Below are 19,990 nucleotides of genomic sequence, written 5' to 3' on the forward strand. Positions count from 1 at the left end.
CCCAGCATCACTGAGTGAGGGGAGCTGGCCGGCACTCACTTGCCCCTCCAAACCTGCGTGCCCTATGCCCCAGACTCCTAGACTCCTTCTCAAACCCTTGAAAGCCTCAGAACTTTGGCGACTGCCATGCCTGAGCCCCAGATGCCCTTCCCCTTCATCCCACCAAGCCTCCCTCATCCTCCTGGGCCGCCTCCACTCACCTGGCCAGAGCAACACTTACAGGTCAGGTCTGGGGCTCCTCTTCAGCCAGTACCCTCCCCAGGCCCCTACTGCCTTCTCTGTATGGACTGAATCATGTATCTCTAAAAGTCATATGTTGAAGCCATAACCCCCAACGTGACTGTATTTGGAGACTGGGAATTTAAGGAGATAATTAAGGTTAAAACAAGTGAGGGCCTAATCTAATAGGATCAGTGGCCTTATAAGAAGAGACACGAGAGATTTCTCTCTCTCTCTGCACACACTCACAGAGGAAAGGCCATGTGAAGACATAGCAAGAAGGTGGCCATCTACGATCCAGGATCTGGTGATCCTGCCTCACCAGAAACTCTAGTAGGAATCTGATCTTGGACTTCCAGCTGCTAGGAGTATTTTGTTATGGCAGCCTGAGCAGACTAATACATCCCCCTTCTTCCCTCACACCTGCCAAGTCTTCCCTAGACCTCCCCCTCCTCAAGGCTCTGGATACAGCCCTTCATCATCTGAACCCTAGACCCTGTCTGAATTTTGCGACAGCTTAGCTGAGATACCATAGGTTTAAAAAAATCTAGTTGTGCCTTTTCATTGAAGGTCACTGATACATAGAAATTTGAGCCTAGATCCACTGAGAATTTCCTGAAGGATTAAACCAGGGGCAAAAGTCTAGATTTTTGGCTAAAGATGGAAAGTTTCTCGCTGTGCTTTGTTCGGTCTCGCATAGGACTCCTATTAGAACTGTACATTCTGTGATATCATGGGGGGCTGGGGGAGCACAAAACCTTCTGTGAGACACAAGATGAAGCAGCAATTTGATTCATGTGGGTTTTTCATTTAAACAGGGAAGGGAAAAAAACACAGAATCTATTTAGGCATTATGGGAAGTAATTGTTTGAGTTGTATTTTTCTTTATTAAATAAATATTTTTTATTTGTTCATCAATAACATTTCAGGCTACGGAATGCTTAATTTCCATGACGCTAATTAAAACCAGCACATGTGCATCTAAGTGATTTGTCCAGACACCGAAATAGGCAAGCTGCAATCTATTACCTTTTAATGGAATAATCAGTTCTGTTCAGTTAAAATTTCTTTGTGTTTTGCTGAATTTAATAATGCCTTTCATTAAGATTCAGTTCTGTACTCCATCAAAAATTTACATTTCATTATTGCTGTGCACCCAGCTGAGGAGTTGATTGACCAGAAGTTTCAGCTCTCCTCCTCCTGCCTGAATAAACTGTGCCTGGAAGGCAAGTGCAGGAGGCCAGCGGGGTGGGAGGAGGTGCTGGATGGAGAATGGGGCAGAGAAGAGAATGATGAAAAATGGATTCATCAGGAAATTTTTTTCTTTTGCCCCAGCTCCTGAGCTTCTTTTTTTCTTTTCTATGCCTCAGTTTTTCCACCTGCAAAATGGAATTCGTGACCTTTCCTTCCTGAGTACAAGATCTTATGAGGAACAAATAAAATAATGGGGATGAATAGGCTTTACGGACTATAAGATGCTGAAAATGTGAACGAGGAAGGAGGGAAGGAGCAAGGAAGGGGAGTTTGACTTCCTGGGTCCAGTCCTGCTGTGGGCATGTCCCTTTGGGTCTGAACACCCCTGCCCCATCCCCCGCCTCTCTTCAGCTGTGACTTATCCAGCTCAGGTCGTGGGTGGGAAGACTGCGTATGTGACAGAGCCGCTGCATGTCCCGGGTGTGTAGAAAGTTGTCAAAGACTTTGGATGCACGATGCTGCCCCGGAGGCTGGGATAGGACCACCTCTGGGCCTGAGATGAAGTTGCTTTGACTTTCTTAGGGAAAGAAAAATGCAGTGAGAACACAAAGGGGACTCTCGGGCTTCAGGCCTCGCTGTGTGCGTGGAACAGTCACAGGGGGTGGGGGTGGGGGTGGGGGGATGCTGTCTGCTTTTGCGCTTGCTTTTTAAAAGGAGTGTAAAAGGAGAAGGAAATTCTTTTGAAAACAAGTCCTTTCGCATTTTCCTTTTGTTTAACTGCAAAATTAATACATATTCATTGTAAAAATTCAAAAAATGTGAGAGCCTCATCTTTGCACACCAAACTTCCCTATTTCCCAAAAGCCAGTGCTGTACATGGTGTATTTGTTCTGCTGCTGTCTAACGGAGTACCACAAATTCAGCAAACATTTGTTATCTCACAGTTTCCATGAGTCAGGAATCTGGCCAAGGCTTAGCTGGGTCCTCTGCTCAAGATCTCACAAGGCTGCAGTTAAAGTGTTGGCTGGGGCTGGGGTCTCATCTGAGGTTCAGGACCCTCTTCCCTGCTCATGCGGCAGAATTAATGTTTTTGCAACTATAGAACTCATGGAGGTTTAATCTTCTTTGAGGCCAGCATTAGAGCCTCTCTGATCTCAGTGAAGGCCTAAGTCTTCTTTTAAGAGGCCTACCTGAATAGGCCAGACCAGCCCGGAAGAATCTTCCCTTTGATTAACTTAAACATACGCTCTTATATTACTATTTAAATTAGCACCCCCTAAATGAAAAACTTAGGTATAAATTTGACAAATATTTGTACAAGCTCTGTATGAGGACAACTATAAAGTTCTGATGAAAGAGATCAAAGAAGAACTAAGTAATTGCAAAGGTAGTTCATGTTCATGGATAGGAAGACTCATTTTGTCAAGATGTGAGCTCTTCCTAACTTGGTCTGTAAGTCAGTGCAATCCCAATCAAAATCCCAGCAAGTGGCCTGAACAGACATCTCCCTGAAGAAGATATACAGATGGCAAGTAAATACATGAAAAGGTGTTCCACATCCCAGGTCATTAGAGACTTGTGAATTAAAACCACAGTGAAATACCGCTACACACCTAGAAGACGACCGAAATCCAAAACACCGACACCACCAAACGCTGACGAGGATGTGGAGCAATATTCGTTGCCGGTGGGAATGCGAAACAGCGCAGACACTTTGGAAGATAGTTTGTCAGTTTCTTACAAAACTGCTCCTTGGGGCTTCTTCCCTGGTGGCGCAGTGGTTGAGAATCTGCCTGCCAGTGCAGGGGACGCGGGTTCGAGCCCTGGTCCGGGAAGATCCCACATGCCATGAGCATCTAAGCCCGTGAGCCACAACTGCTGAGCCTGCGCTCTAGAGCCCGCGAACCACAACTACTGAAGCCCTTGAGCCACAACTACTGAAGCCCTTGTGCCACAACTACTGAAGCCCTTGCGCCACAACTACTGAAGCCCGCGCGCTTAGTGCCCGTGCTCCGGAACAAGAGAAGCCACCACAATGAGAAGCCTGCGCCCCGCAACAAAGAGTAGCCCCTGCTCACGGCGACTAGAGGAAGCCCGCGTGCAGCAGCGAAGACCCAATGCAGCCAAAAATTAAATAAGTGAATAAATAAATTAAAAAAAAAAAACTGCTCCTTGGTATTTACCCAAATGAGTTGAAAACTTATATCCACATGAAAACCTGCACACAGATGTTTATAGCAGATTTATTTATAACTGCCCAAACTTGGACTCAACCAAAATGTCCTTCAATAGGTGAGTGGATGAATAAAGTGTGGTACATCCAGACAATGGAATATCAATCATTGCTGAAAAGAAATGAGCTCTCAAGCCATGAAAAGACATGGGAGAAACTTAAATGCATATTACTAAGTGAAAGAAGCCAATCTGAGAAGACTAATCCTGTACGATTCCAACTCTATGACATTCTGGAAAAAGAGAAAATTATGGAGACAGTAAAAAAAGTCAGTGGTTGCCAAGGGTTGGAGAGGAGAGGGATGAATCAGAGCTCAGAGCTGTTACAGGGCAGTGAATCTCCTGTGTATGATACTATAATGGTGGCTACATGTCATTACACATTTGTCCAAACCCACAGGGTGTATAACACCAAGAGTGAACCCTAATGGAAACTCTGGACTCTAAGTGATAATGATGTATCAGTGTAGGTTCATTTTTAGGAACAAACGTGCCCTCTAGTGAGAATCTGGACAGTGGACGTCTGTGCCTGTGTAGGGGCAGGGGGTATGTGGGAACTCTCTATATTTTCCCCTCAATTTTGCTACAAGCCTAAAACTGCTCTAAAAAAATAAGGCTTATTAAATTTTTAAAAAGTAAATAGCTAGTGATTTTAAAACAAATCTATCTGGGTGTATATGTCCGAGCCAGTGCTTTTCATTGAACTTGGCTGCCGTGTAGGAAATCTGTGATCTCCCGCACAGCACAGGGGAAAGGGAACCTCAGGCGTGGAGACAGCCAGCCTCTCCTTACGCCCCCTCTTCCACCGTGGAATTCAGCAAAGGGCCACGGACCTCGGCTCAGCTCCTGACATTAACACGTATTCGAGCTGCTCAGGGCCCTGTCCTGGAAACATCTGACAAATGCTTGTCTCCTGGTACCCCTGGCTCCATTTCTGCTCCTGGCCAGAGACTGGGAAAGAAGGGGACATTACGGGGTCAAACGAGGAGAGAAAGGGCATGATGTGGGAAGTGGTGAGTGGTGTGGGCTGAATGTGAACTGGAAGCGGAGCGGGAAGAGGGATGGAGGGGGGCAAGGAAGGGGGATGGGAGTAAGGAGAAAAAATTCAGGCACATCTTCTCACGTTTTGAAGAAAGTGTCATGACAGGCAGGACTTGATAACTACTGTCATTTGTGGGATGTTTCAGTACAAGAGAACCAAATAATCATGACGTCATGAGCTCAGTGCCTTCCTCCAGATCAGCATGCAGTCACCAAATGTATATGGTTTGAGTGTCCTCGGGAGCTTCCTGTGCCTTGGTCACACCAGGGCCCTTTGGGGAACAGAAAGTTCTTCTTCATGTGGTTATGACAAGCAAATAGGACCTCACGTGTGTACAGATGGACCCTGGGAGGTGGCAGGTTTCCAGAGAGCTTGGAGCCCCAGAACCTCAGAACTGGAAGGAAACTCAAATTGTTTAGGTCAACCTTCTATCCACTGTATCCCTCCAAGCAGGCGCTCAGTCTCGGCTTGGATGCCTCCAGTGGTGGGGAGCTCATGACCTGCAGGGAACAGGAGGGAGTGGTGCAACAGGAAAACTCTCAGGAAGAAAAGAGGCCTTTTGCCACTTCCTGATAGTGAAGTCATTCCACGTCCCGAGACCATGAGGGCAATATCTCTCTAGGCAAGAGGTTGGATCTCTCGCAGAAAACTAAGCTTTGAGTCCCACCTCTGCCATCTTGTAGCTGTGTGAACTTGGACATGTCACTTTGCCTTCTGAAGTCTCAGCTGCCTCTTCTACGAAACAGAGAAAATGCCCGCTAGACCTCCAGTAGGTGGTCATGTAGAGCAATAAGAAAAGCACATTGTGAACCAGGATGTAAAGAGTTGCTATCATCGCACCCGTCTTTCATAATACTGAGCTCGAAATGCGACCTAAGAGAGCAGATTCAAACTGGTTTGCTTGCCAGTGCCGGTAGATGAGTTCTCACGTCCTTGTCTATAACAACGTGCTCACAGTCAGACAGAGAAAGTAGCAGGGAGAAGTCAGGAACTGGGGAGATGCTTACGTCCAGATTTTGCTCACGTGCCTTCGTAAGTGCCCAACACGGCATCACTCACTGCGTTTACTCTCCAGCTCTCATTCCACACCCACCACCAGGAGGTAGTAGCTGTGGAGTCTGGATAGGATGACCCCACCCTCGGCCTCAAAGTGGAGTCCCAATCATTCTAACCCACTAACATCCCCCCCTTGACACATACATCTCCCTCGTCCCCATTATCGTTTCAGGAGGAAAAAAAAGCGGCCCAGCTCCAAACTTCTCAGAGTATTCCCCTGGCCATGGTGATGAAGCCTGGATGAGACCTAAGTTGTTCCAATCAAAGGGCAGCAAAAGATTTTTGCTTGATTGATGAGGCAAGAGAAGCTCCCTCTCCTTCTGGACATGGATGTGGAAGCATGTTCCTCTGCAAGCTGTTGGCATTCACCTTGCAACCATGAGGAGAGCCAGCCTTCAACTGAAACAGACATGGTCAATGGCAGAACGGAGACAGACACAAATGTCCTTGGACTGATGAAGTACTAGATCAAACTGATCCTGAAAACTGAGCCGTCTGGATTTTCTAGTCCAGTGAGCCAATCCACTTCCTTATTGCTTAAACCGCTTTGGGTTTGCAGGTGACAGAAGAGGTGCCCATGAATGCCGTGTGGCCCACAGTTGGGACTACCTGAGATGCCCCATATCTATCTTCTCTGACTCTCTCCAAGGCCAAGGTTTGCTCCAGGATTCTGAGCAAAGTCTGGGAGCAGGGCTGTTGTATATAATTTTGCATTCTGTGCCCAGAACCAAGGCTCCTGGCAGAGGGGCTGGAAGCCAGCCCATGCTCCCCTCCCCAGGGCAGGGCTGCCTCTGCCCAGGGGAGGGGGCACCATTTCTTTATTCAAAAGGGCTCTGTACACACCAAGCCTTGTGCCTGCGGGGATGGTCCATCCAGGTGGGGAGTGGGAAACAGGTGGAGCCTTCTCCTAATTTGCATAAATGTTCCCTATTGCCTAGCGGCAGCTGAGACCCTCTCATCTCTGGCTGACCTCCCTGCAGCCAAGAGCACCCAGCACTCCCTCCCCGCCCAGAGCCCCTGACCCAGCTCATCTGCACTGCTCTTATCACTAACTGGCTCTTTCAACAGACTGGTGGAGGCCATCACCCCTTCCACATCTGGCTTGTCTCAGGAGGGAGATACAGGACCTGTGACAGCCGTGATGCCTGGTGGGCTCTGCTGGAAGTCCACTGGGGATAGAGGCCTGTGACCGGGGAAAGAACAGAGGGCGAGGTCAGCTGCTACGCAGCCCGGCAGAGCCCGGCCAGCCCCAAGGGGAGCTCTGGGGTGTATTCACCCAGCAGAATCGGGCAGGACGGCCAGACCGTGACGCCCCTTCTTGATCAGGCACTGACCATGCATGATCCTGCGATGCCCTCGCTGAAGAGCTCCCTGTAGCTGCAGCAGGCCCAGGAGGGCTGGACAGCTGTGGATGAGCCCTGGCTGGTGGGGGACCAGGGCACTGCTCCTGTCAAGGCAGATTCATCTCACCCCGTCTCTGAGCCAAGGAAGGGCAGCTGCACCGTGGCTGTTTCCTCTCAGGGTTTTCAGACTGCAGGTCTGTGCTTCCATTTAAGGAATGGCGAGCACCTACTTGGCACAGACTCTCTCCCATGTGAAACTGGGTGCAGGCCTCGGGAGGGGCTCACGCAGGGGCTGGTTTCCATCTGAGCCCTTTCCTGGAGCCAAGCGGGAGGGTGCGGCAGGTCTGTGCACCCACCCGGCGGCTGGTATTTCCAATAAGCTCTGAGATCAACTTCGCACATTCAAAATGTCCACAGACTAATGGCAGCGAGGTGTTAGCAATCCAAGGAAGCGTTTCCAAAACAGAGTCAAGACATTTGGAGACGGAATCGGTCCAGATCTGCTGCTCCGCTTGACCCACCCTCCTGCTCTGGGCCCTTTGCAGGGCTGCACCCGGGGCAACTGCTGGCCCCAGGGAGCCAAACTGGACGGCATCTCGGATGCTCAGCCGCCCAGCCTGCAGCGGCGTGGCCCGCAACCGGCCTAGACCACAGGGTCTGGGCTTGTCCTCGACCCCAGTGGCGGCCGAGCCCACGCGGTTACGGCCAAACCAACCTGGCTCCTCCTTCCACTTCTGGGCTCAGGTGAAGCGCGGTGCCTGGTTCCGTTTTGCCCAGTGGCTGCCCACGGGCTCCGCAAGACAGCCCATAATTGTGGAGCAGTTTACTCTAACCAGGAGAGACGGGAGACCGGGGAGGGCTGGCTGATGAATGTCTTGCCCTTCCTAGAGATCACCCACCCTGCGGGCTGTTCTTCGATGCGGTGGTTCACACAGCTTCTCCAGAAACAGCGAGCGACCTTGAAATCAGCTCCATTTTTCTTAGGGTCTTGGCCTGCCTGGTCTCGTACTGCTTTGTATTTGTTTCCTTCCTTTTTTGTCTCATTTCCTTTTCCTTCCACCCTTTTGCCTCCTGGCACTGCAACATCTCCCTCCCTCTCCCCAAAAATCTTGCCTCAGGGTTGGCTTCCTAGAGAATCTGGGTTAAAACAGAGCTATTCTTAAAGAGCTGAAGGCCTCATCACATAAACGCCCATAGCCAAGGGCAACATCGGTGGGCAACCTGGGACTTCATTTTATTGGCCACCCATCCTCACGACATAATCGGAGACACAGGCTTGCTCCCCTCGATGTCCTGAGGCTGTGCTGCAATCAGTGACTGCACAGTTGTGTTACCCTCCATAGTATGACAGGTTATAGAACCATCACTCGTATCACAGACCTCATTATTTATAGTGTGTTACGGGTTGAATTGTGCCCCCCCAAAAATATGTTGAAGTCCTAACCCTGTGAACGTGACTATGAGGCTTCTGATGGCAATTCCAACGTGTGTGGGTGCGGGCGTGCGGTGGTGAGGGTCCTCGCCATCCGTAAACGATTCCTTAACACTAGCTGGGTGTCCTACAATTCAACTCAGCTCTGACACTCCCCTCAGAGATGGACAGCATCAGATTCCACAGGTTAAGGGGCTCGATCGGGACTACCATCCTCCCCACACTTCGGGGGCCAGTCCCAGGTCCAGATTATCACCTGTGCTTCTGACCAACTGGCTATAGATTGAAGGTTCCTATGACCCCCTCCTGGGGTTCGATTAATTTGCTAGAGTGGCTCACAGAACTCAGAGAAACATTGTACTTGATTATTGATTTCTTATAAAAAGGAATGAACTCAGGAACAGCCAGACGGAAGAGATGCACAGGGCAAGGTATGAGGGAAAGGGCGCGGAGCTGCCATGCCCTCTCCAGGCACACCGCCACCCCAGCGTGTCCAACCTGGAGGCTCTCTGAGCCCTCTCCTTTGGGGTTTTTATGGAGATCCATTACAAAGCATGATTGATTAGATCATTGGCCACGGGTGATTTTAACTCAATCTCCAGCCCCTGTCTCCTCCCCTGAGGCCTGGGGGGCGGGACTGAAAGTTCCAGGCCTCTAATCTCTTGGTGGGTTCTCCTAGCCACCAGTCCCTACCCTTAGGGGTTTTCCAAAAGTCCCCCCCTCATTAACATAACAAAACCACCTTTATTGTTCTTCTCTCTTAGGATTCCAAGGGTTTCAGGAGCCCTATGCCAGGAACTGGTCAAAGACCAAATATATGTAACCTTATTTTGAAGGAAGGTCTTTGCCGATGTAATCAATTTAAACATGAATTATGAGTTATCCCGAGCCCTAAGCCAATTACTGGTGTCCTCATAAGGCTCACGTCACCATTCCCACCCTCACCTCCCAGTGCAGGAGGATGGGGGACTCTTCTCTGGAATAATGTATGGCATCTAAGACCAGTTCCTCTCTTTCTTCTGTCCAAGTGATTCAACCACTCTGAGTCGGTATGTAAGTCTATAAACTGGACATATCAGAACAGAAAGTATATCTTAAGGATGTTGTCAGATGCGTAGGAGATCATGAATGTGAAAATTCTCAAGACCCAAAAGGTATTGCACAGCTGTCCTCATTATAATTATCATTATGGCCGTGTCAGCCTATCTGTGCGTGACCAACTTTGGCGCCTCTCAAAATTCAAACAAAACCCTGGTGACATGTACAAGTATGTTCCATAGGACCACAACCTTCTCAGCAATTCATTTGCCACTCAATATTTAACTGATTGCAGAGCTCCCTAAAAATAATTTATCATAAACAGAGCTGCTAAATCTTTCCCTTGTTTTGCTTTGTGTGAAATAACTATGGCGATAAAAGTAACAACCCCTTCTACCCACAGACAATTCTCTGACTCAAGAGGAGCAAAGGAAAATGTCATTCCCAGATTTGGCATGAACGTGTGTGGCTACGGGGCCATTATTGAACAAGTTTCCATAGCTCATCAGGCATCTGTCAGCACGCTCGCTGAAATCAAACATGTAAACTCACAGGCGCTAGCCCAGATAAACACCACCTGCCTCTTCATTTTATAAGATGGCTCTTTAATCCCTCCAAGTTGGAAATGTTCTTCCTAGACACTGAATACTTCTTGAGGAACAGTTTTCGTAATGAGAGTGGAATCCCTCTCCCATCCCAGCCCATTGCTTTGACAGGTGTTAATTACAGTCTTGATCAGAGAGAAACATCTGTACACTTCAGCCTGGGGGGAGGTGGTAATTTGCAGCTGGGCAGGCAGTGCATGGAAAATTGCTAGAGAGACTGACTTGCTGGCCACATGGGAGCCATCGCTGGGGTTTCCCTTCACCGTGCCCCCCACCCAGTGTCTCTGGAGGGGCGGCTTCAGAAGGAATCCCCAGACTCGCCAACTTTCCTCCTCTCCATATGCTATTTTTCCTTCTCTTTCTGCAAAGGGTCAGGTCTGCTGAATTGTCATGCTGCACAATTCATGGCTGGCCATTCTATATGTCTTTTCATAGGTTTGTGGCATTGTTATTTGGTGGCAATGCCAGCTCTGACTTCACATGCTGTCTTTATCCGTCCCACTTAGATTTCTCCCCAGAAATATTTATGTGTTTGACTACAGGGTGCTGTCCAGACCTTTAGACCTCCTGGCGATGTTGTTCAATGTACAGAATATAGACTGTTTTATGGGTTTTTTTAATTTTGAAAAAAAAAAATCTGATTCCAAAATACATCTGGCCCTGAGGAATTGCCCACTTGTACTCAGGTGACATTTGACAAGTGCCTTGGCCCTCTCCGCCCAGACGCAGGCGAACACTTACCAGACAAACAAGAGCTTTCCTGATGTCCCCACCTGTTAGCCGTTTCTACCCCAAGCATTGCTCCTTGAGAGAGAAGATGTGGTGCACACAGTTGGCCGCACCTCCCACTGGCTGTGTCACTACCCCAGGGGACTCAGCTTCCCACCTGTCAAGTAGGGCGTCTACTTCCTAACCTCTAGCCCTGTGTGCTCCTGGCTCTGAAACACCAGCTATGAACTATCTCAGTGTTATGGACCCAAATCACATGTTGAATCCTAACCCCCTGCATGGCTGATTTGGAGATGGGGCCCGTAAGGAAGTAATTAAGGTTAAATTGGGCCTCAAGAGTGGGTCCCTGATGCAATGGGAATTGCGTCCTTACAAGAAGAGACACCCGAGAGAAGTGCTGTTCATTCCCTCTCTCTCTGTCTCTTAGTCTCTCTGTTTCTCTCTGTCTCTCCCTCCCCCCGCCTCCTTCGTGTGTGCACAGAGGAAAAACCAGGTGAGGACACAGCGAGAAGTGGCCACCTGCAAGCCAGGAAGAGGGCCCTCTTCAGAAACCAAATTGGCCAGAACCTTCGTCGTGGACTTTCTAGCCTCCAGAACCGTGAACATATAAATTTCTATTGTGTAAGCCACCCAGGATTTTGTTATGGCAGCCCAGACTAACACAGATACTTACTCTAGTTTTACAGACAAGAAATTAGCTCAGAAAGTTGACATGGAGTCTTAAAGGATGAGTGAGAAACTAACAAGCAGTTAGGGGAAGGGAACACTTTTCATCCAGCAGTGCGAGGGCTTAGAGGTGTAGAGAGAGGCTGTACGTTCGGAGAGCAGGCTAGTACCTGGGGGTGAGGACTTGGGACGCCATCCTAAGGCAACCAAATGCTTTGAATAAAAGACGGGGGCATATGGTTTGGCATGAATATGTAAATGGAGTCTAATTCTGGGAAATCCAAGTTTTGAGGGTGCAGCCTGTATGCCAGGAGTGGGTGGCACAAACTCAAAAGACCTCAAACCTGAGAATGTCAGTGGGATCCACCCCGTGAGCAGTACCTGAGGCTCTTGTCACTTGAACACATAAAGAACACGTATTATGAAGACAACCGAAGGGGTAGGTGAGAAACGCTGAACCACACGCTAGAGTGAGTAGAGCTTCCTGAGCCATCAACGCAGTGCAGAAAATCAGCTTCTACTATTCACAGCTAATCTCTCCTCCATGGTAACTGGGCTACGCCACATCATTTTCCTCTTTCTTTCTACTGCTTCCTGTGCTAACCGCAAATCGACTTCTTACTCTCAGGAAGGTCTACAAGTGACATCCCGAGGTCCCAAGCTGGAAAATGATGAGAGAAGAGTCTCAGCATCTTTGCCCTCCCCTGTCTCCCACTGGCTGACTTTCTTGTTCTCACTGGCCCTGTCTTCTTCTGCCCTTGAATAAATGTATGAAGGGACAACTTACCTCCCATGCAGATGGGCACCTCTATTTCTCTGGGCAGCCACAGTGAGAACCTTGAGTGAGGTTTAGAAGAAAATGACATCTGGGCTGTTTCCTTAAAAGCTTCTCCCCAATACATCAAGTCCTCTAAATGATAATTGCTGACATGGTCCTGTTATCAACCTCCCCCTCCACCCCCCAAGCAGCTGGGCTTAAAATGTATCTGCTGATTGCCTCCCTGTGTGTGGGGGGGGGAGGGGGTGTTGGCTTTTTAACTCTCCCAACCCCGGTAACAGTGCCCATTTTTATGTATACAGGCACGTACACACACGCACGTGCGCACGCATCTATGTATTTAACGCTATGTGTGAGACAGTGAAGGCCTCGTAGGAAATGATCGCTGCCCTCAAGCAGGAAAAGTGCGTGTGCAAATACGTGAAAAACGAATTTGCAAAGCAAGAGTTAAATAATACCAGCACCAATGGAAGAGATAATCCCTCAGACAGAGATAGCTCAGTCTTTAATAAAGCTGTCTCCCCACCCGACATGTATGCTCATGACAGCTCCGAGAAATGGTCAAGGCAAAGATGGCAGACCAGAGAGGGCTGCAGGGGTTGAGCTACTGGGATTCTTAGCATGAAAGGAAGATTGGCCTTTCAAAGCCATCAGCAGGAACAAACGTTTCATTTGTAGTCCTGGCAGCCTGTCTGTACCAAATAAACAGCTTAAACAAGTAGACATTTTGATAGTTTTAAAATGGGAGTGATGTTGATTTACCCAGTGTCTGACTTTTGCAAAAATCACACCATTTGAGCTCTAGAGCACTCTATTCCCCGTCTCTGGGGTAAATTGACTTTTAAATGAACGTAGCTAAACAACCACATCTCTGCCAGCAGGCAGGCTAAGAAGTGCGCCTGCCTCCTACATGGCCGTGTCAGTTTCTGAAGGCGTTTCTGTGACTGTTTTCAGACCATAGATCTTGAACCCTATCCTATCCCAGCAGACATGAGAAAGCAAATGGGGACAGATCCTGGCGAGAGCAGACTCAAAGCCAAGAAGCCAGATTGGGCATCCTCTGATCCAGGACTCAAGGAATACCAAGAAAGCAATCCTTTTTTCTTTTCACTTACCTTTCACACAAAAAGGAGAGCGGATTGAGCACTCAGAGTGGTGGTCCCAGCCTGTGCCTAGGGACTCTCGGGCATAAAGGCTGCTGGCCGGACTCTCACAGGGAGGATGTTGGTCACTATATCCATCCATTGCCCATCCGTCATGGAGCCACCAAACATTTCACAAGCCCCACCCACCACAGGCTTCTTACTGTGCTGGATGCTCTCAAGGCGGAGGTAGAAATGAATCTGATGAGTCCCTGCTGTCAAGGACCTCACGCATACACATGTAGGGACATAGCTAATGTAACACCCACAAAGCCGTCTCTTTAAAACTTATGACTCCAGGGCTTCCCTGATGGCGCAGTGGTTGAGAGTCTGCCTGCCAATGCAGGGGACACAGGTTCGAGCCCTGGTCTGGGAAGATCCCACATGCCGCGGAGCAACTGGGCCCGTGAGCCACAACTACTGAGCCTGCGCGTCTGGAGCCTGTGCTCCTCAACAAGAGAGGCCACGACAGTGAGAGGGCCGTGCAACGCGATGAAGAGTGGCCCCTGCTTGCCGCAACTGGAGAAAGCCCTCGCACAGAAATGAAGACCCAACACAGCCAAAAATAAATAAATAAATAAATTTATAAAACTTATGACTCCAAAGCACGATGAAGTCAGACAGACCCAGGTGAAGCCCAGCTCTGCCACTCACTAGCTTTGTCTTCTTCAGCCTCAGATTTCTCACTGGGAAACTTCCAAGTCAAGTAAATGAAACTTGAAAACAATCCTGTGTGTGAAATCTCCGAGCACACAGTAGGTGCTCAGTAAATGTTAGCTCCCGTCCTTCTTCCAATTAGATGATTACTGCGAGCCTAAGACCAGCCTATAAGACTGAAAGTGGAGATGGCAATATAACGGATCCTGATGGGAGTGGGAAAGACCTTTCCCCTTTACCCAAGAATTTCATTCTTCTACTATGTAAAAGAGGTTGCTGGCCCCCTCCTGCCCAAAGCATTCAGCTTCCCTGCTCCTTCTGGCTTCTTAGCCACGTAACCCCAGCACCTAGACACATGGTGGACATCAGCAAGGGTTCCATTAAACAAGGTCCCTCCAGGATTTCCCAAGTCAATAACAGCTTCTGCATCTTTCTGGTGGCTGTATTGCTGTGTTCCTTTCTCAGCAATCCCAATGTGTTTTTTAGGATAGAGGCTCACCTGCTATAAAGATCCAAACATGAGAGAGAAATATATTTCCAACATGTAGACAGTTCAGGGAAGGTAGTGCTTTTTTATTGGGCACTTAGTATACTCAAGGCCTCATGCTAACAGTAATATGTGGTATCTAATTTAATCCTCCTAACAAGAGATGATGTTGTGGACTGAATGTGCATGTCCCTGCCAAATTCATGTGTTGAAGCTCCAACTCCTAGTGTGGCTAGATTTGGAGATGGGGCTTTCAAGGAAGTAAATAAGATTAAATAAAGTCATAAGGGTGGGGTCCTGATCCAATAGGATTAGTGTCCTTATAAGAGGAGACACAGAGAGCTCACACTCTCTGCCATATGAAGACACAAGAGAAGGTGGCCATCTACAAGCCAGGAAGAGAACTCTTAGCAGAAACCAAATCAGCAGCACCTTGATCTTGGACTTCCAGTCTCTATAACTGTGAGAAAACAAATTTTTATTGTTTTAGCCACTCGGTCTACAGTATTTTGTTTTGGCAGCCCAAGTAGACCTAAGATGGATGATAGTTATTCTAGTTTTACAATAAAAATAAACACAGGAAGGTGATTTGACTTGCTGGGGTCACACAGCAAAGCCAGGATTTGGGCCCTGATTTGCCGCCCTCCCCATGGCCAGTGCTCCTTGTACTGTCCTCCAGCCACCTCTTTTGATAGCCACATGTTTTGTGGTGAAAGTGTGGTTAGAATCCTGCAGTTTGACGTCTAGGGCAGCATATCCCAAAGAGAACCCTGGGGAGCCCTATCTCTGTAGGATGTACTATGATTCAGTTGTGTCCTCCAAATAAGACATGCTGAAGTCCTAACCCCCAGTACCTTAGAATGTGACCTTATTTTAAAATAGGTCTTTGCAGATTTAACCAAGTTAAAATGAGGTCATCAGGGCAGTCCCTAATCCAATATGACTAGTGTCCTTTTAAAAAGGGGAACAGAGACAGCCACACCCAGAGGGAAGACAGTGTGAAGAGATGCAGGGAGAACATTCTATGAAGATGGAGGATTGGAGGGATGCATCGACAAGCCAAGGAACACCCGAGGTTCCCAGAAGCTGGGAGCAAGGCTTGCAACACGTCCATCCCCAGCACCTTCAGAGACACCATGGCCCTGTCAACACCTTGATCTGCTTTCCAGTCTTTTCTGCTGATGACAGGCAGGTGGTGGGAATTCGACTTTAACTTCACCTAGTCACTTCCAATTTTAAACTTTGACTCTTTTGCATATACAGTTAAATTTAGATTCTGCCCCTTCCCCTCATCCTCCCTAGGGTATCTATGTACGAGGGCAGCTCAAGCCCAGAGGGAGAAGGTGGATACCTGTCTTCCCTAGTCCCTAGCTGTGCTGCCTAGTCCTTGAGCATCATGGCCTGGCATCCATGGGCTCCCCCTGCAACCAGGCCACACACCACATAGCCTCCTCATCATTGCCCCACCCCCAGGCCTCTTCTGGTCTATGATACTCACATCAGGTCTGCTGGGTGCCAGGGAACTCTTAGTCATAAAGCTTTTAAAATATGTAGTTTTCTGTATGCTGAGAACTACAAAACACTGATAAGAGAAATCAAAGAAGACCTAAATCAATGGAGAGATATACCATGTTCATGGATCAGAAGCCTCAATATTATTAATAAGTCAGTTCTTCTAAAATTAATCTACTATAGATTCTGAGTGACAGTAATCCAATCCCAGCAGGCTCTTTTTGTAGAAATAAATCAAACATTTGTATGGAGATGCAAAAAAAAAATTAAAATAATTTTGAAAAAGAAGAACAAAGTGGAAGGATTCACACTATTTGATTTTAAGACAATATAAAGTCACAGTAATCAAGACAGTGTGGTATCAATGAAAGAAAGACATGTGGATGGTGGAACAAAACAGAGAATCCAGAAAGAGAACCAAACATGTATGGTCCACTGATGTTTTACTGAGGTGAAAAGATAATTTGTGGAGCAAGGTTAGTCTTTTCAACAAATGGTGCAAGAACAACTGGATATCCATACACAAAATTAAAAGAATCTCAACTCATACCTCACACCATATACAAAACTTAACTCAAGATATCAATATATCATAGATCTAAATGTAAAACCAACAACTATAAAACACTGAGAAGAAAAGATAAAATCCTCCTGACCTGAGAATTAGGCAAGGTTTTTTTAGATAAGGCACAAAAAATAGTAATCAAAACAGGAAAAAATTGAACTTCTTCAGGATTAAAAACTGCTCTTTGAAAGACATTTAGGAAAATGAAAAAAAAAAAAACCCCATAAACTGAAAAAAATTTTGCAAAACATATACATGATTTTAACAAATCTAAAATATTCCTAAAATCTCAAAATTCACCAAAACAAGCCAATTTTTAAATCAGGCAAAATATTTGAACAGACACTTAAGAAGAAACATGGATGGTAAATAGCACATGAAAAGATGCTCAACGTCATTATGGAAATTCAAATTAAAACTATGAGATACTACCACACTCCTATAAGAATGACTAAAATGTATACATATATACACACACACCTATATGGAGAGAGAGAGAATATTAAGTACTTGGAAAGATACAGAGCAATTGGGACTCACACACTGCTTGGGGGCAGTCACTTTGGAAAACATTTTGGTAGTTTCTCAAAAAGTTCGACATACCCCTACCATATGATCTAGTCATTCCACATCTAAGTATTGATATTTTCCTAAGAGAAATGAAAGCATATGGCTGTAGACTTGTACCTGAATGTGCATAGAAGCTGTATTCATAAAAGCTCCAAACTGGAAACAACCCAAATGTTCTTGAACGGGAGAATGGATAAATAAATTGTATTAGGCTCCTACCATGGACTCAGCTATAAAAAAATGAACTACTGACACATTCAACAACACAGATGAATCTTAAAAACATTATGCTAAGAGAAAGAAGTGGAACATGAAAAGCTACCGTATGCCTTCACTTATAAGCCATTCAGAAAAAGGCAAAACTCTAAGGACAGAAGTCCAGAGGTTGCCAGGGGATGAGGGTGGGAGGAGTGACTGACTTCAAAAGGGACAAGAGGGAACTTTTGAGGGTGAAGCAAATATTCTGTCTGGATCGTGATGATGTTTACACAACCATATACGTTTGGCAAATCTCACAAAACTGTAAACCTAAATTTTATGATATGTCAATTACATCTTACTGAACCTGACTTAACATTTTTTATCATTATTACCATACTCAGAGATTGTTCTCTCTTTTTAAGCAGAAGTTTATCATTAAAAGAGAAAGGAAGCACTATTTATGCTAATTTCTTCTGATTAATACATGACTAAATACCATGCTTTTGTATAGAGAGAGCTATAAATAAAGAGCTACATCTCACTCACGTGGTACGTTGTGTACGTCGCACCTGACAGGAAACTTTTAGAGTCACTGCTTCTAGAATAGTCCCTGCACAGAATCAAGGTGAGGAAAGTGGTCATGAGTGTTAATTCTCTGCTTCTCACCCACGTGCCCCTCACCACAGCTGGGGAAGGAAGCACGGTCACCGTTATTACTGTTTCCATCACATAAACAGAAAGATGCAAGAATGCAAAGATGAAGTTAGAGTTTGCTAAAGGTCACGTGGCAGGTTGGTGGCAAACCCTGAACTTGAATCCACATCTTTTTACCACAGAGAAAACTGTAATTTTTTTCTTAATCTTCTCCCCAGAAATAACAAAGTGAAAAAGCGTGGGGTGGGAGCTATAGACAGAGGTCTAAGCCCAGTTGAGGGGAAATGGATGAGCAGGGAGAAAACCTGTTTACCAGTGGGCTATTTTGGGTGCTTTCCACAGACCAGCTCAGTCGATGTGACAGCGCCACCCACATCTCAGCCCGGAGCCCGTTAGGTGGCGTGGGCCCAGGGGTGACAGGAGCTGGGACACGCCACCTGCTGTGCTTCTGCAGCCTCTCTGCTCTGATGGGCCCTGAAGTGGAAAAAGCTCCTCTGGGGACAGACGACCTGGACCCGAATCCTGCTCCAGCCCACGTTCCCTGTGGGGTTCTCGGGGCCCAGGACAGAGGGCAGGCCTGGAGAACCTTCCCGTGTGGATAAGCTGACTCCTGTGTCCCCACCCTGCGGAGCTTCCCTTTCCACACAGGGGGGAGCAGAAGTCCACTGTCGGCCCCTGGAGGCCTCCCCTATGTCACCCCACCCCTCGGCTGGCTGCACCTTGTTCATCCCAGGCAGCGTTTCCCCTAGTGAGCTGCTCTCTCCACCAGCTCTGTGGGGTCATTAAGGGGCATTTTCGAAAGAGTTCTGAGGAAAAAAAATAAGTTCAGTGGGAAATTCTGGGCTAAACAAAAGAGTTATAGGTTGAATTGTCCCCAAAAGATGCATTGAGATCCCGACCCCCAGTGCCTCAGAATGTGACCTTATTTGGAAATAAGCTTGTTGACGTAATTAGTTTAAGATGAGGTCATTCTGGAGCAGGGTAGGGCCTTAATCCAATCTGACTGGTGTCCTTATAAGAAGAAGAGAGACGCTCACACAGGGAGAAGATGACCACGAGGCAGAGACTGAAGGGCTGCCGCTGCCGAAGACCGCCAAGGATGCCAGCAACGCCAGAAGCAGGGAGAGGCGGGAAGAGTCCTCCCCTGTGGGTTCCTCAGGGAGCACAGCTCTGCTGACACCTTGATCTGGGACTTCCAGCCTCCAGAACTGTGAGAGAAGACATTTCTGTTGTTCTAAACCACCCAGTTTGTGGTACTTTGTTACGGCAGCTTAGGGAAACTGGTATACCAAGTTCAAAATAATTCTGTACTTCTCAGTGACTTTAATAAGCTGCCCTGCAAGAATGTCCAAAAAGGAAGAAATAATCCTCATTTTCTCCATGGATTTTTACCACAGAACTCTTTGGGAAAGGGGGATCTTCAGGACTCACCTGTGGTCCCCCAGGGAGTTGACGTAGAAAGAGGGACCAGGGGGCCCACACAGCCTGGGTGCACCTCCAGGCATGATGCTCCCTCCCACGGGTCCACTGCCAGTCCCCACAGAGAGCCCTGCTCCTGGTCAGTGAAAGAAGGAAGGAAGGAATGAGCGCCCCTGGTTGGCGGTGGTGTCATCCTACTGATGCATGACTAACGCCCCACCTCCAGGGGCTCACCCCAAAGGGAGACACCACAGGGCATGTGCTCGCCTCTCTGGCCTCACCTCCCACCCTCCTTACCCCTTGCACACCAGAGCTTTAGTTATACGACACTAAAATGCACCGTGCTTTCTCTCCTCTGGGCCTTTGCACGTGCTGCCCCTGCTGTCTAGAATGACCCCCTCTCCCACCCAAACCCACCTTCTGTCTCTGGGTGGGTTACCACTCATCCT

This window comes from Globicephala melas, chromosome 12 (assembly GCF_963455315.2).
Source record: "Globicephala melas chromosome 12, mGloMel1.2, whole genome shotgun sequence".
Classification (NCBI taxonomy): Eukaryota; Metazoa; Chordata; class Mammalia; order Artiodactyla; family Delphinidae; genus Globicephala; species Globicephala melas.